At 37.8% G+C, this 17,067-nt stretch overlaps 1 protein-coding gene across 8 annotated transcripts in view; it reads right to left on the bottom strand.

Moving 5' to 3' along the window:
• Positions 1-291: 291 nt before the first annotated feature.
• Positions 292-17,067, bottom strand: part of KHDRBS2 (KH RNA binding domain containing, signal transduction associated 2) — a 702,022-nt gene continuing 685,246 nt past the window's right edge. For 2 of the 8 annotated variants that reach the window (XR_011388994.1, XR_011388992.1), the window contains exons 17-19: positions 5,893-5,978; positions 3,681-3,850; positions 292-3,309 (exon numbers count right to left, since the gene is read on the bottom strand). The gene's annotated coding sequence lies outside the window, so the exon portion shown is untranslated. The remainder of the gene's footprint in view (positions 3,310-3,680; positions 3,851-5,892; positions 5,979-17,067) is intronic. The other 6 variants (XR_011388993.1, XR_011388991.1, XR_011388997.1 and 3 more) reach the window with 6 other exon arrangements.

The raw sequence follows: 17,067 nt of genomic DNA, 5'->3' as shown, positions 1-17,067 counted from the left end.
CTCTACTGCACTCCCGGGCCACAGCAGAGAGCTGGCCAGGAAGAGGAGCAACTGGGACAGAATCCGGTGCCCCGACTGGGACTAGAACCCGGTGTGCCGGCGCCGCAGGTGGAGGATTAGCCTAGTGAGCCGTTACACCGGCCTGAGTATCTCTTTATAGTGTGGGTATCCTGGAAACCCCAGACTCTGTGGCTCTGAAGCAAGGGAAGTGTTGTGGGGTTGTACCCTTAACCTACATTTAACCTTGATGTTTGACCCCTAACTTGAGTTGTTGGCATAAAGTTTGCATTGCACATCTTTTAAAACCAAAAGCATAATCCTTTCCTAGAGCCGTCTTGTCTGCTGAGCTTTCTGCTTTCTTACATTATCAGCCACCCAGTTCAGCTGCTGCTTCCTTCATAAACCTCTCATATGCGCGCCCTTCAATTCCCGTCTGCTTTCACATATGGTAACTCTTTTTTGTTGGTATGTTTCAACACTATGTAAACTGTTCTATCTTCATTGAAATTTATTCTGTATGTCTCAGATTTATCTTTCTTGCTCTCCCCTCTGTTTTAAATATCTTTTAATATCTTTTCCAGAGATGCCTGTTTTGTCCCCATATAAAATCTCTTAAGTAGCAGATGCTAATTTATTTCTTGAATAAATGTCACCCTTTTCATATTTCATAGCCCCAAGAACCTCCCCATCCTCTACTGCTCTCCCAACATTGGCCCCTACTCATCTCTCTAACCTTGTTTTCTCTTGCTTTCATAAGTGAATCTTTTGCTGTAAACAAAATTGCTTATTCTTTTTTAAAATGCCAAACAATATGGATCAGTCTCCATTCTATGGAAAAAATGTGCATGTCTAAAATACGGTTTCTTTGTGCACTTGTGTAAACTTTATCTCTTCTGAGAGTCTTTTTGAACTTCCTCATTCCTCAGGAATTGCCTTCACCTCTGCGTTCTTATAGCTTATTTTTTGTTTTCTATGCATTTTCCATTGACTCTATTTTTAAAGATTTATTTATTTACTTTAAAGTCAGAGTTCGAGAGAGAGGTGAGAGATGGAGAGAAAGAGATCTTCCACTCACTGGTTCACTCCCCAAATAGCTGCAAAGGCCAGGGTTGGGTCAGGCCAAAGTCAGGAGCCAGGAACTTCTTCCAAGTCTCCCAAGTGAGTGCAGGGGCCCAAGGACTCAGGCCATCTTCCGCTGCATTCCCAGGCCATTAGGGAGGAGTGGGGTCAGAAACAGAGCAGCTGGGACATGAACCCTGCGCACATATGGGATTCTGGTACCACAAACAGCAGTTTAACCCACTACTCCACAGTGCTGGCACCCCTTTAACTCTCAAAGTACCTACAATTTTACTTATTTTATTGTTTTCCATCCTTCTGAAAACTATGCTATGAACTTTTGAAAATAGGCAAGTGTAATATAATTATTTGTGATCACAACAGCTAATATATATAAAGGGTGTATAACCTTATGTTTTGTTATGGATGTCCTTTTATTTTGTCTAATCAGAACAACCAATCAAGTTAGATCACTAAAAATTAAGACAAGGAAAATACCTTAGTTGTTCATTCTGAAGGTATTCTTATCAACCCAATGATTTAATTGTCTTTGACATTTTGGGGATAGGATTGTTCATATTGTACTGCTTGGTACCACAGCATAGTGTTTTTTAAAGATTTATTTATTTTATTTGAGAGGCAGAGTTACAGAAGAGGAGAGAGAGGAAGAGGCAGAGAGAAAGAGAGATCTTCCATCTGCTAATTCATTCCCCAAATGGCCACAACAATTAGAGCTGGGCACGTCTGAAGTCTGGAGCCAGGAGCTTACTCCATGTCTCCCACATGGGTGCAGGGGCCCAAGCATTTAGGCCATCTACTGCTCTCCCAGGCACATTAGCAGGGAGCTGGATTGGAAGTAGAGCGGCTAGGACATGAACCAGCACCCATATGGTAGGCTGGCACTGCAGGCGATGGCTTTATCCACTAAGCCATGGTGCTGGCCCCCTTGAAGCCACTATTACACAGAAACTGATAGTTATTTGCTGTTCTTAGGGCATGTATGGTTTTTTACGTATTTTTTATTATTCAAATTCTGGTTGCTTGGCTCTCCAAAGATCATGCAGACTCACACCTCTCACTCCAGAACCAAGTAAAAATGGACTGGTAAGCATGATGAAGTGACTATCACTGTTTCCAAACATTATCTGAGCAACATATAATTTTGGAAATTTTTACAATCCTTATGTTGGCTTATTTTCTGTATTATCTATATATATTTTAAGACTAAGCATTGCATCTTAAGTTTCTCGTCTTGTGGCAAAGAAAAGAAAAACAAGAATCCTCTCTTACTAAACAAGAAAGAGACAATTTGGGCATTCATTTAATAGAGATGCCTTGGGTAGCAATGGCCTTTAAGTAAGAAAACATAACCTTTTTTTGAAAGATCAAATCCTGGAAGTGACTGAAGGCACTTTATTAATTATTTGGGGCAAATGGGTTCTGGGACACAATGTCTACATTTGTTTTAAAGAGGTTTGTGTGTTCCAGACCTAAATGATCAATAATAATACAGAAAAACTGAAATTATAATGTTGAATTTTAAGGTGCAAGAGCATCAGATCTGTGAATAAAGATGAATGTGTCTGAAAATAAAGATGAAGTGAATAGCAAAAATTTACTTCTCTCTTAAGCTTTATCTGATAAACTTCATATTTCCTTGTAAGAGTCCACATTACTTTTACTTACTGTCAATGGAAATACATTTCTACAGATCTTGCTTTGTCAAATATAATCTTGTAGTGCTATATTCTTACACCAGTGTTAGTGGTTTCATTCAAATAGAATTTTCAATGATTTGCTGGCTTGTGAGTCAATACACATTTTAAATTTCTGTCATAATTTTTTAATTAACTCATCAATTTAAAGAGATAGCAAAATTATATACTGATATCACAGTCTATAAAATAACATGGTAAATGGACAATTCAATGAGTTTTTCTTATTCTTGCCTCTTGAATTAGTATACATAATATTGAGTTGATAAGAAATCAGACTGGGAGAGAGAAATATAGATGTGTACGTATCTTAAACACTTGTTTAATTTTAGATTTTGCAGATGTCTGATACAGTCTGGTAAGTGAAGGCCATTTGATGTTGAGAGCGAGCCAGTGAACACTTTTTATAGGTAGACAAAAATATAGGTTCTGAAATACAGTTCTGAAAACTATCACTTTCCGGTGAATGCTCCACCTCTAAGCACTGGAAATTCCATCCTCCATAGTGAACAGGATTATCTTCGGAGGAAAGTACCTGAAAACAAACCAGATGTGCATGGATTGAGAAAGGCTTCTTGGAAAATCTCTCATATAAAATAGTTTTGTTATGGCAACAGTGTGGTTCATGCTTGCAGAGCATAATAGATTTTGAAATGAGGAGCCATAGAAGAGTTACCAGTGGAGCGGTGTTTCTGTCTTCTGGGTCCTCAGATATTGGGCCAGGGAAGAGATAGGCCAGGTAATAGTGCCAAAAAATGGTGAGCTGGGAATACAGTTCATCCTTTCACCGGGAGGGGGGGTAGTTTGGACTCCACATATGGAGGTTATAAACTGTCCCAGGATGACATGATGGTGCATATTTGTACCTGAGTTGAGGCCTAAACTCTGAGTTAGGTTTCCACTTACTCTTTGCATTTATCCTTTTTGGTTTTGTAGCCTTTTAGACTTCTTAGTGAGAGGTAAGATTGCTTTGGAAGGAAATCGTTTTAGTCTTGGTTTGGGATTCTCAAGTTACATCTCTCACTTTCTTCGAAGAACATCTGACCTTCCATCCACCCAAAAGAGTTAAATTTGTTCTAAATTTCAGAAATGGATAAAGAAAGAGTAAAGGGAAAGGCACCATTTCATCTAGAAAGATGAGAAGCATCGTAAATTCTAGCCACAAAAACATTATACCTAATTCCAGATATGTCATTCATTCAACAATCATGTTACACAAATTTATTACATATTAATGTATGTACAATGTTAGATTCAGAAGTATAAAAGTGAACATGACATTTCTGCCACTGGAAAAATATTCTATTGAAGAACACAGACAAAAGAGCAAAAAGTGACAATACAGTGTTTAACATGTGTTTTACTGGAGCTATGATGGGTACCAAGGGGAAAGGGTAAGAAAATATTTTCAAAGAAGCAGTTGATGAGGCAAGATTGAATATCAAATATATGTGTCTGTGTAAAGGGTTATGGGGATGTGACAAGTAAGTATATTAGTACTATTCAAAGAAAAGTGGATGTTGGTTACTGAATGTCGAAATATGAAATTCTGATTTGATAGAAGGGAGAGATGATTTAAGTTTTTAACATAGGAGCAATGATACAGCAGAAATACTTCTAAAATTTAAGTCAATTGCATAACTAGGTGAAGGGGGATGGAGGCAGGGAGGTAAGTTAGTAATTTATTTTTAGCAAAGTAAGCATGGAGCAGTGGAGACTTGAATCTATGAAGGTAGTTATGGGGAAAGCAAAACTTTCCAGAATATAATTCTAGATTCTGTGATTTCTCTGCTTCAGGTAGTTTTCCTCCAGGAATGGTTATTTGATTGAAATTAGAGTGGGAAAATGCTATAAATCAGTCAGCAAGAACACCCAACTGATAGTTCAGATACTTTATATGAACGTCTCTTGATGTAAATATAAGTTTTGAAAGAGACATGGAAATAGATGTAAACAGAGAAGAACACAAAAGTTGGTTCCAAGATGAAGGTATTGATGTACACTTACATACCCATATATTCCTTTGTGTAACAGTGCTGTTAAAACAGTGTTGTTTTATCAACATTATAAAAATATTCTAAAATTATATAGGAATGACTATATAGATGGATTGGCACCATATAATTTCAGTTTGACCAATAGAAATTTGAGTTAAAATAAATTTTAATATACCTAAATATTTTAAATCCAAATGCTCTTTATAAGAAAGTGATCCATGTCTCATATTAAGAATTTAGCGGCCGGTGCCGCGGCTTACTAAGCTGATCCTCCGCCTAGCGGCGCCGGCACACCGGGTTCTAGTCCCGGTCAGGGCGTTGGATTCTGTCCTGGTTGCCCCTCTTCCAGGCCAGCTCTCTGCTGTGGCCAGGGAGTGCAGTGGAGGATGGCCCAAGTGCTTGGGCCCTGCACCCCATGGGAGACCAGGATAAGTACCTGGCTCCTGCCATCGGATCAGCACGGTGCGCTGTCCGCGGCAGCCATTGGAGGGTGAAGCAACGGCAAAGGAAGACCTTTCTCTCTGTCTCTCTCTCTCACTCTCCACTCTGCCTGTCAAAAAAAAAAAAAAAAAAAAAAAAAAAAAAAAAAAAGAATTTAGCCAACTTAGAGTAATTTATCATAATAAATGTCATGAGAACATGAGGAACAAAATTCTTAATGAATGTTTATATTCTAGGAACTATAGCTAGGTGCTTAACTAGAACAGAAATACTATTTGAATTAGAATGTGCATGTATCATATTTTACTCTTTTAGTTGAGAAGTTCTATAGAATGTCATTAGTTCATCTTAACAAAGGTTATAGCATAGACAATTTTGAAAAATAACTTAGAATTCAAAATGAAAGTTCAGATAAAATTAACTTTTAGGCAATTGGTTGTGAATGGCATTATTGTTTAGACATATGTTCTACTTTGTATGAAGAGTTGTTAGTGCCTATGCATTAGAGGCAGTCCCTATGAAGATAGTAAAATTTGTTCTTTTTATTGGTAGAAGCTACTTTCTGTCAGTGATTTGTACATTTTTTCCCAAGGATGGATCACCTCAAATTTATCACTGCCACGTAATATTAACAAAGCAGATATTCTATAGTTCTTAGGTCACAATAATTATCTCCATACCTGAAGGGTAGTGTACAATTGCACAAATATACATGAAATCCAATGTTCTCCTTAAGCATCCTAATCTCTGATTCCTTTTTTGAAGCCTTTGTGATTTGAAGTTTAAAAAAAGAAGAAAAAAAACCCTGAGTAACAGTTTACTTATAACAAAATAAATTACCCATTGATATCCAGTATACCAACCTAGTATTTGAGAAAAACAGAATTCTACAAAGACTTAATATATTCAGAATTTGACAAAGTGTGACTTTACTGGAGCAGAAAATGTACCACAGATTTTTCAGTGTTTCTTTTTTTTCCTCCCAAAGCAGATAAATCATATTTACCAGCAAAAGAAAAAAAAGCCTCTTCTAGACTGATTTAGGGGAAAAACAGGGAAGAAATAGAGGAGGGAACACGTAAGAATTTTGTCTCGGAGAGACAGTTCCCCAAAATAAAATGTGTTACATTTAAAAAGATTTTATAGGAATGTCAAAATGTGGGAAACATATGATGAATTTATATAAAAGAAAATAGTTGTTACTGTAGATCCCTTCAGGCCTTTTACATACTGTGGAATAGTTCATAGATGTCACATTCACATTGCCATCTTTCATAGGAAACTTCTAAGGTTTTTGTTGGAGTTTTAAATATACTGGTAAGAGAATAAATAGCATTGTAATACAAAATCCCTCTCTCTAGCTTAGGTAGTCTCCTAAGCAATTTATTTCTATAGTAGTACTTTTTATATTTTTCTCAATGTACAAGTTCCCTTGAAAAATGGAAAATTTATTTTGCATATTCGTACATGGGAAGTTCCTTGTATTATATTCAATGTATAATAGTTCTATCAATAAATATTTGTCACATGCAAGAATTAGGAAGCAGATGCTACAGTCCATGAGCAATCTTTATATAAAAAGCATATTTGGGGGGCCAGCGCTGTGGCACAGTGGGTTAACACCCTGGCCTGAAGCGCCGGCATACCTTATGGGTGCCGGTTCTAGTCCCGGCTGCTCCACTTCTGATCCAGTTCTCTGCTATGGCCTGGGAAAGCAGTAGAAGATGGCGCAAGTCCTTGGGCCCCTGTGTGGGAGACCCGGAAGAAGCTACTGCCTCCTGGCTATAGATCGGCACAGCTCCAGCCATTGCAGTCAATTGGGGAGTGAACCAGTGGATGGAAGACCCCCCCTCCTCTTAGCCTCTGTCCTCTCTCTCTGTAACTCTGATTTTCAAATAAATAAATCTTTTTTTAAACAAAAGAGTATTTGGAAATGTAAAAATTGGGATCCCCTTGTTACTCAAGTGTTTAAAATAGACCAGTAACGTTTACTGATTAAATTTCTCAAAGTCCTTCCAAAAGGGACTTAGATAAAATAAAACTCATTTATATCTTTTAATAGTTTCATAAAATTCCAAAATAGAATGTCATTGTGACTAATATTGTAATTAATATTACTTTAAAAATTCTAAGTTGTGCACATTCATTGACAAACTAGGAAAATGATGAGTGATTTCATTTCTTAACCACATTTCCAGGTTTCACATTGATCCATGCATTAAGTCAAAGTCAGAGTTGGGGACTTTTATGAAGGTTTTTTTGTTTTTGCTTTTGTTAATGATCTAGGTATTTTGATTTTATTTATTTTAATATAAACATAAAATTATATAGAAGGCAGGCTTTCAAATGTAGTTCCTTTAGTTATTAACAATCATTTCCAGTGGTCTGGTGGAACAGAAAAGATGTGGCTAGATTGACTTGTGTCTAAATGCTGCACATCACATTAAGGGAAAAACTTAGAAATAGCTTTTGGAACCCTTGAAAATCACTTTCAGTCTAAAGCCACGTGGTAGAAATGATCAATAATAGTGGCAATTTGATTTTGTTCATTTCTTTTTCTTTTTTTTATAAAGAAACCTTTATTTTATTATTTATTCAAAAGGCAGAGACAGAGACAAAGAAGTCTTCCATCTACTGGTTCATTCCCCAAATGGATGCAACGGCCAGGGCTAGGTCAGACCAAAGTCAAGAACCAGGAGCTTCTTCCATGTCTCCCATGTGGGTGCAGGGGCTGAGAAAGAGATCTTCCATCTGCTGGTTTACTCCCCAAATGGCTGGAGGAGTAGAAGAAGCCAGGAGCTTCTTCCCGGTCTCCCATGTGAGTGCAGGGGCCCAAGCACTTGAGCCATCCTCTGATGCTTTTCCAGACACATTAACAGAGAAAAGGATAGGAAGTAGTGCAGCTGGGGCTTGAACCCATGCCCATATGGGATGCTGGTGCTGTAGGCGGGAACTTAACTCCCTGTACCAGAATGCCTGTCCCCTCATTCATTTCTTTTAGTGAACATGTTCATGAGTCACTAAAAGCATTCATGCAGGACCAGGATGGATTTCAGTTCTTAGGTGACCTGCAGAAACAGTCTTTGATAAAACTAAGAGGGGATACACTGCTCTTTACTGCCTTTCTCCTAGCTTTCTGTTTAGACCCTGGCACTGTTTAACTCAGAAAGAATGTCATCTTGGTATAGACCAACAAACAGTTGATTGGCAGGTATTGGCTTTATTTTCTCACGGTTATTGATGTAATTTATTTTAGGAAAGCACCCCCAATACCACCATGAATCAGTTTCAAGTAAGTATAATCTGAAAAATAAAAAAGTAACCATAAAAGCCTCAAGAAAAAAATCAGCCCAGAGTTAATCATTTTATGAATATGCAATAAATTTGTTTCAAATTCTATAGTCACTGCCCTAGTTCAAGTAAATATTAATTTATATCTAATGAAGTGTCACTAATATTATGGATACTTAAAATTGCCTTTGATAAATGAACATCTAGATTATTGCACAACTTCTTTTTCAACTTTCTTCCAATTGTGATTTATTTTCTATCTAACTACCAGAAAAAGAAGACCTCTTGATTCTTTTACCATTTGTAATTTCTTAATTATGAAACTAGGTTTTCTAATTTAAGAAAATTAAATTCCTGTGCCCAACATTAAGTTTTCTCTGTATATTTCCCTAGGTTTTCATTTGCTACTCACTAGGTGAGCTTTTATTATTTCATTTAATCTGTATTTTCTAAAAAGTGCACTACAATATATTTTGTAATAAGTATAATCTAAGTGTAAGCTAAATAATGCAAGTTTAAGAATTTCTAAAAGAAATATATTAACTCATTGGTAAAAATGGAATAAAAGATTAGAGTTTCAGAAAATACCCCTTTCTTAGATGTAAATCAGGTGACTTGAGCATGACTAGAAAAAGATGTAGGTGTTAAGGAGGAATGATGACCTGAATCTCTTTCTCTCTGATAGTTGCTTGTTTTTTCTCTAATTTTAATACCATTATCATGTTTGTATTAAGAGATTTTTGTGTTCAAAGGGATAGTAAATCTTTTCAGATTTACTGAAAAGAGCAGTGTGATTACTAACCAAGAGTAAATTTAGTTAAGTATACATTTTAGTTCTTGAAATGGAGTTGCAGGATTCTTAAATTATATAGTATATCACAATAAACTGAATGATATACCGCATGAACATTCCCGGTTGCAAATGGAGAGGTAGAAAGCTTAGGTTGAAACTTTTAAAATGTACAGGACAGATGGAGCAACTTTGAAAGGTCTGTCTGTGTGGCAAGAACCTTAATATGGGGACAAATGTTAGTTTTAGAGATCTTCATTCAGCAAATGAATATCGAGCACCTTTTTGTCTCAGGCCCTGGTATATACATTGAATATTTTTAAACAAGATTATTTAAAAGATTATATTCATAGGTTCTGTGTCATTGGATAGTTATTTTTGGGAACAATACCATCTTTGGCTTTACCATTCAACAAAATAACTTACAATTTTCTATTTCATGAAGTCCCAGGAAAACTGGCATATTTGCCAATCAGCTGTATCATGAACTGTCAGCTCCATTATGAGCAAATAATCAACACTTAGGGAGATCAAACAGAAGCAGATGTTTCCATCTTTCCTTTTCTTCTTTTCTTACCATGTGCTGAGAAATACATATCCCATAAGTATGTTCTCTAATTCCTGTGAAATTGGGTCCTTATCTGAATCCCATACCTAAAATGGGCTTTCTCATATGGCCAAATCATGCCCAGAATTGACACATTAATATTGGCAAAATGATGCTTTACTCATTTCATTTGCATGTTCAAGTGGCATTTTTACTAAGAAATGCCTCTTCTTAATTTTATAATCAAACTCTGTGCTAGGCATTTGACTGAATAAAACCGTGTATAAAATGTGATCCTAGTATTCCAGAATCTTTTACTCTAGTACATATAATTGAAGACCTACACAGAGAAGTAATATCATGGCCAAGATTGAAAGAGAGGTGTAACGCTGGATTGGGTTCAGGTTCCCCAACAGCAGCACTCTTGGCTTTCTGGTTAGATTATTTTGAATGATAGGAACCCACCCTATACATCATAGAACATTTAGCAGCATCCTTGACCTCTACTAATAAGATGTCCACAGATATTGCCAAATGTGTCCTGGGGACTGAGTGAAAAATCACTTGTAATTTTGAACCACTGTATTAAATAAATGGAACATCTTGTATGGATTGTGTTTGTTTTTTTTTTGTTTGTTTTTTTTTGTTGAGTGGACAGTGAGAGAGACAGGGAGAAAGGTCTTCCTTTGCCGTTGGTTCACCCTCCAATGGCCGCTGCGGCCGGCGCACTGCACTGATCCGATGGCAGGAGCCAGGAGCCAGGTGCTTTTCCTGGTCTCCCATGGGGTGCAGGGCCCAAGCACCTGGGCCATCCTCCATTGCACTCCCTGGCCACAGCAGAGAGCTGGCCTGGAAGAGGGGCAACCGGGACAGAATCTGGCGCCCCAACCGGGACTAGAACCCGGTGTGCCGGCGCCGCAAGGCGGAGGATTAGCCTAGTGAGCCGCGGCGCCGGCCCTGGATTGTTGTTATTCACTACAGCTTCTAGTGGTGGCAAACAAGAAAAATCCATACAGGTTATGAGGGCTGTTATTAGGTTGAGAAGAAGAAAGCATTTCAGAAGAGAACCTATTGAGAAAGTGGCTGAGCTCAAGATAGAAAAACAAGTAAGTATGAACTTTGTTCAGGAGTTATATAACATTCGTCTTTGGGAGGTGGTAAATTTTTAAAAATCTGATAGATTAAAGGGCAATCAAATTATAGAAATTTTGATTATTATATTTAAAATTGTTAGGTAGAACATAGTTTATATTACAAGCTTCACTGTATTTTCAAAATACACAAAATTGTAGAATTTGACATAATTAGGATGAATATTTTTAACAGAATCACCTTCTGTCTATGTTAAATTTGTTGAGTTGTGTTTGCTGTTTGACGCTGTGATATGAAGAATCCTTGTTTTATGAAGGTCTCTCTTCTGTGCTATGTAGTAGAGGTTGGCTAAATCAGCTCTGTATTTTTGCATTCCTCTAAGTGGAGCATCTAGCTATTAGGCAAAACTAAGCATTAAATTATTCCACCAATTTGCTGTAAATATTTGAAAATGATAGCTGTTGGAATGTAGAAACATTTTAAGTTCCCTTACGAAATTAGATGTGTTTTGCTCACTAATATAATATCTATGATTATGTAACTTCTAATCTTCCATAAGTGGAAAAATTAATAAAGTTCATAGTTCCAGCTCTAGAGGACAATGTTCAAGACATTTAGCCTGTTGTTCAAAATCCTCCCAAACATGCTCTCTACTTGTCACTTAGGCATATCTCCTTTACAAAGGTTTGCTGCCACTGAATTATTTGTCTACAATCCCTAGAGTCCCTTAAAATCTCTTATAACACTTCTCACTTTCCCCACACCTTAAAGTTTATGTCTTGCTTTTCCTCAACTTTTTGAATAACCGAATTAACTTTCCTTTTAACTTGTCTCCCAACCTAGCTGGATCTTAATTTATGATCACTCTAACCTATCGATATATCCATCTCCCCTGCCAACTCTTCAAAAACCACTGCATAATCTTTATATGCATTTGCTTACAATTAAAACTATAGTATTTTTACCACATAATTAGCTTCTACTGCCATGTGGATACCATCTTCCTCTATTTTGTAACATCTTGGAGGTGGGAACCATCTTAGAATTTCATTCAGTGCCTAGTACAATGTCCTCTACATAGTAATTGTTCATTATACAGTGGTTGAACAAACATCGAATGAGTTATATTTTTGTTTTACAAGTAAAAGTAGTGTAACAATCTTGATATAAAATATTAAGTAATTTTTTTCCAATAAACAAATGTCAAGAAAAAGTGAAAGGAAGAATACTACAGATAAAATAATCAAATAACAAAACCATAATATGTTTTAGACATAGTAACCAAAAATGTTGTGTGGAGTTTGGATCCTGGTTTGGACAAACTATAAAGGGACATCTTTGACAAAGTGGAGAAATGTATACAAGGAATGTATAGTAGATTAAGGATCTATGGTATGACAAAGACATGCTTATTATGTTCAAATAGTTGTCAATTAGAGTTGCATACTGAATTATTTTCAAAATAACATATTTGATATTAGATTTAAAATAGTCCAATAAAGAGTGAGAGTAATAATAACACACTGGGAACATTTGACAAAATGTTGTTACTTTTTTTTATTTTTTAATTTTTTAATTTATTTTTTATTTTTTGACAGGCAGAGTGGACAGTGAGAGAGAGAGACAGAGAGAAAGGTCTTCCTTTTGTCGTTGGTTCACCCTCCAATGGCCGCCGTGGCTGGCGCGCTGCGGCCAGCGCACCGCGCTGATCCGATGGCAGGAGCCAGGTGCTTCTCCTGGTCTCCCATGGGGTGCAGGGCCCAAGCACTTGGGCCATCCTCCACTGCACTCCCGGGCCACAGCAGAGAGCTGGCCTGGAAGAGGGGCAACCGGGACAGAGTCCGGCGCCCCGACCGGGACTAGAACCCGGTGTGCCGGTGCCTCAAGGGGGAGGATTAGCCTAGTGAGCCGCGGCGCCGGTCGTTACTTATGTTTTTAAAGATTGATTTATTTACTTGAGAGGCAGAGTTACAGACAGAGAGAGGTCTCCCATCTGCTGGTTCACTCTCCAAATGGTCGCAATGGACCAAGCTGGGCCGATCAGAAGCCAGGAGCCAGGAGCTTCTTCCAGGTCTCCACATGGGTGCAGGGACCCAAGCACTTGAGCCATCTTCCACTGTTTTCCCAGGCCATCAACAGAGAGCTGGAGCAGAAGTTGCTGGAGCCTCCAGTTGGTGGGCTGTCCAGCAGCCTGGACTCGAACTGGCATCCATAAGGGATGCCAGCGCCTCATGTGGAAGCTTACTCTACTTAAGTGGCGGCCCCAAAATGTTACTTATTAAAGTGAAGGGTATATGGTGTACATTATGCTATATCTTTCTCTCTCAGTGCAGATTTAAATATTTCCATAAAAGGTTAAAATGTAGAAAATAAAGTGCTGTAGGAGAGTACTCAATAAGTCATTCTAACAGAGAATAAACTTTAAGATATTAACAATAAGGAGGATTCCAAGATGGCTAAATAGCGAAAAGACAAACTGCTTTAGATTAAGGGGAAAAACTAGAAGAAAAGTGTAGAAAGTGCATTTCCAGGGGACAGTTGGAGAGAAATTTTCAGTGGAAATTCTACAGAAGAAAGAGGGACACTGTGGACCAGTGTGGAAGGTGCAGACATGCAGCAACAAGCATGGGCACCACACACGTTCCCTCATAGCTGAGAGCTAAAGGAGACTCCAGCTCTGGAGAGCAAGGTGACAGCAGACTGTGGCAGCCTGTGCCTCTGGTGATCTTGCCTGAGGGAGAGCCTTGTGGACTGTGCCACTGGTGATCTTGCCTGAGGGGGAGCCTTGTGGACCATGCTGTCTTTGAGCCCAGCCTGGAGCTTTAATGGGGGGCAGGTTGCCCACCTAATCCAGCAAATGAAAAGCATGTTTCTTTCTCATCAGCTCTCCATCAGGGCGCCCAGCAACTGGAGGGGAGAAGGTGCCATTTTGACACCAGTAGTAGATGCAGTAGCTCTTGTGCACACATGTGATCAGGAGATTTTACCAGAGGGAAAATCAGCATTCCCCACTGACTTTGAGTCTGGCTGTGAGAGTTGAGAGGGGACTATGCACCCACGTAGGACTGTGAGGCTCCCCCATCATCTCAACATATCACAGGCTATATAGCTCAAACTGCCAAGGCAGAGCACCCACCACCCACAGGCAGCTGGCTCTGGGAACATCTCTGCTTTCTCTGTGGATGGGATAGGCTAGTGGGGCACAGTGGCACCTCTGTACACCATGACAGTGGGAGCCTTGCATGTTGTGAAAGTGGGAACTCTGACTTCATGACAGGGTGCAGGGTGTAGCAGGGTCTATGAGCAATCCCTGTATCTGACACCATGGGGTTAAAACTCCTTTATAGCCTAGGGTGGGTCATTGCAGAAGGTTCTGTTTTCAAACTGAGGGTTGCAAAGCCCTTTGTTTGGTTCATGTGCCAGCATGGGTGAGTATTGTACCCACTGAGGGCTAACCCCAGGCATTGATCACCTTGGAAGACAGGACTTGAGAGTATACTTGTGCTAACAGAGGTGATCATACCCTTCCCTTCTGACACTAGGGATCCACCACACTCAACTGTGTGTCACCCTTGATACTCATGTTCCCCCTGCCCCCTAGCACTGACCAGAGCTCCCTGGTCACACCCAAAACACCCCTCTGGGTATTCAATGAAAGACCACTTAACTAAGCCACAGGTACATAGTTCAAAGATAAAAATCTATGAGCAGAGAAAATCAAGTATTTACACAAATGCCTAAAAACAGAGAAATTCAAGAAAAACGAATAGGGAAGACAATGTGATTCCCCCAAAAGAATACAACACTTCAATATTAGAATGTGAAGATGAAGAGATTAATGAAATGCCGGTAAAGGAATACAAAAGATTGATCAGAGGATTGCACAGAAGCAATGAGAAGCAAATTCAGAAGTTAAAGAAATCCATACATGACAAAGAGGGAATTTTTTTCCCATGAGATTGAGATTCTGAAGATAAATCAAACTAGGATGTTAGAAATAAAGAATTCAATATGAAAAATAAAAAATAAAGTGGAAAGCCTTAAAAGACAGACTAGGTGAGGAAGACAAAAGAATTCTGAGCTGAAGACAAATCTTTGGAAGTAAGTCAGACCAAAAGAAATAATAAGAAATTCGAAAAATTAAAAACAATGCTTGAGATTTATGGAATACTATCAAAGGACCCAACATACGGGTCTTAGGAGTTCTTGAAGATGTGGAAAGAGAAAAGATTATAAGGTCTTTTAGTGAAATATTGTAGAACACTTTCCTGATTTGGAGACAGAAAGGGACATCCAATTACACAAGGCACATAGAATTCCTAGTAGACATGACCAGAAAAGATCTTCACCATGACATGTTGTAGTCAAACTTTCAACAGTAAAACATGCAGAAAAGACTCTAAAACATGTATGGGAGAAATGCCAGATTACTTTCAGAGGATCTCCAATTAGACTTAAAGCTGATTTCTCAATTTCTCATCAGAAACTCCATAGACTAGAAGAGAATGGAGAGACAGTCCAAGTCTTAAGAGGAAAAAAAAAATAGAAGTCGACTCAGAATATTTTACCCTGTAGAGCTTTCCATTATGAATGAAACTGAAATAAAGATCTTCCATAACAGACAGAAATGAAAGAATTTGTCACCACTCATCTAACCTTACAAAAGATGCTTAAAGATATACTACACATAGAAACACAGAGACATGCTCATCATTATAAAAGAATGTGAAGGCATAAAATCTCCCAGTAAAAGTATAAAAGAAATCCAAATCAGACATAGGAATATTTACAGAAAAATGGCAAGCCCAAGTTAATACTTATCAATAGTAACCTTTAACATAAATGGCCTAAATTCTCTGATTAAAAGATACAGACTGGCTGAATGGATTAAAAAGCAAGACCCATCTATTTGCTGCCTATAGGAAAAAAACTCCAACAAATATAAGAAGATTGAATGTGAAAGGATGGAAAAGATGATAACAGAAAGCAAAAATGAGCAAGTGTAGCCATTCTGATATCAGACAAAATAGACTTTCACACAAAAATGGTTAACACAAGTTCATTATGTAATGAATAAAGGATCAATTCAACAGGAAGATGTGACTATAATAAATGTATATGCACCCAATGCCAAGTAATTGGCTATTTAAAACAAATGTTAATTTACCTAAAGAGAGAAAGCCTCCAATACAACAGTAATGGGGGGATGTCAACACCCTACTTTCATCAATGCACAGATGAACCAGACAGAAAATCAACAAAGAAAACAACAGAGCTAATCTACACTATGGACCAAATGGCCCTAACTGATATCTATAGAACCTTTCATCTCACAATTGTAGCATATATATTCTTTTCATCAGCATATGGAACTTTCTCTAGAATATGCTAGGCCATAAAGCAAGTCTCAGCAAATTCAAAAAAATTAAAATCATACCATGAGCATGCCACTTTTATGATCATAATGCAATGAAGTTGAAAATTAACAACTCAAGAATCTCAAATGGATGCAACTGGGAACCATTACACTTAGTGAAATAACTAGTCCCAAAAAGATGAATACCATATGTTTTCCCTGATATGTGTTAAAATAGAGTACCAAAAGAATAATGTATAGAACTGAAATTAATATTTTGAGATCCAAATGATTGACTACAGGCCTTGTCTCTACTGTTGAGAAACAGTGTTTTTTCCTTCATACTATTGTTGAACTCTTTACATAGTGTAGGTTTAATCTTATGAGAATAAAGTAAAAAAAAAAGATCATTTTTTAAAAAAGAGGGAATAAGAGGAGGGAGGAGGTTGGGTGGGAGTGTGGCAGGAGGGAATGTAGAGTTGGAAGCTTCAGTATGCTCCTAAATCTGTATATAAAAATACATGAAATTTGTTTACATTAAAAATTGTTACAAAATTATAAAAGGGACAGTTAATGATAAAGAAAATTTTATTTTATAGTCATGTTCAACACCTATAACCAACTCAACATGTGAAGATATTCCATTTGTTGCATAGTGTCCTACTCTTGTATAACACAGAACAATATTGAGACCTTAGGTAGTCTGATTTTTACATTTTTCTTAGGACCCTATTTATTATTCTTACTTATCTGACTTGAAGGAGTATAGAGTCAACACA

Source organism: Oryctolagus cuniculus, chromosome 5, assembly GCF_964237555.1.
Source record: "Oryctolagus cuniculus chromosome 5, mOryCun1.1, whole genome shotgun sequence".
NCBI classification, from domain to species: Eukaryota; Metazoa; Chordata; class Mammalia; order Lagomorpha; family Leporidae; genus Oryctolagus; species Oryctolagus cuniculus.
The sequence above is the reverse complement of the archived record's forward strand: the minus strand, read 5'-3'. Positions and strand labels throughout refer to the sequence as shown.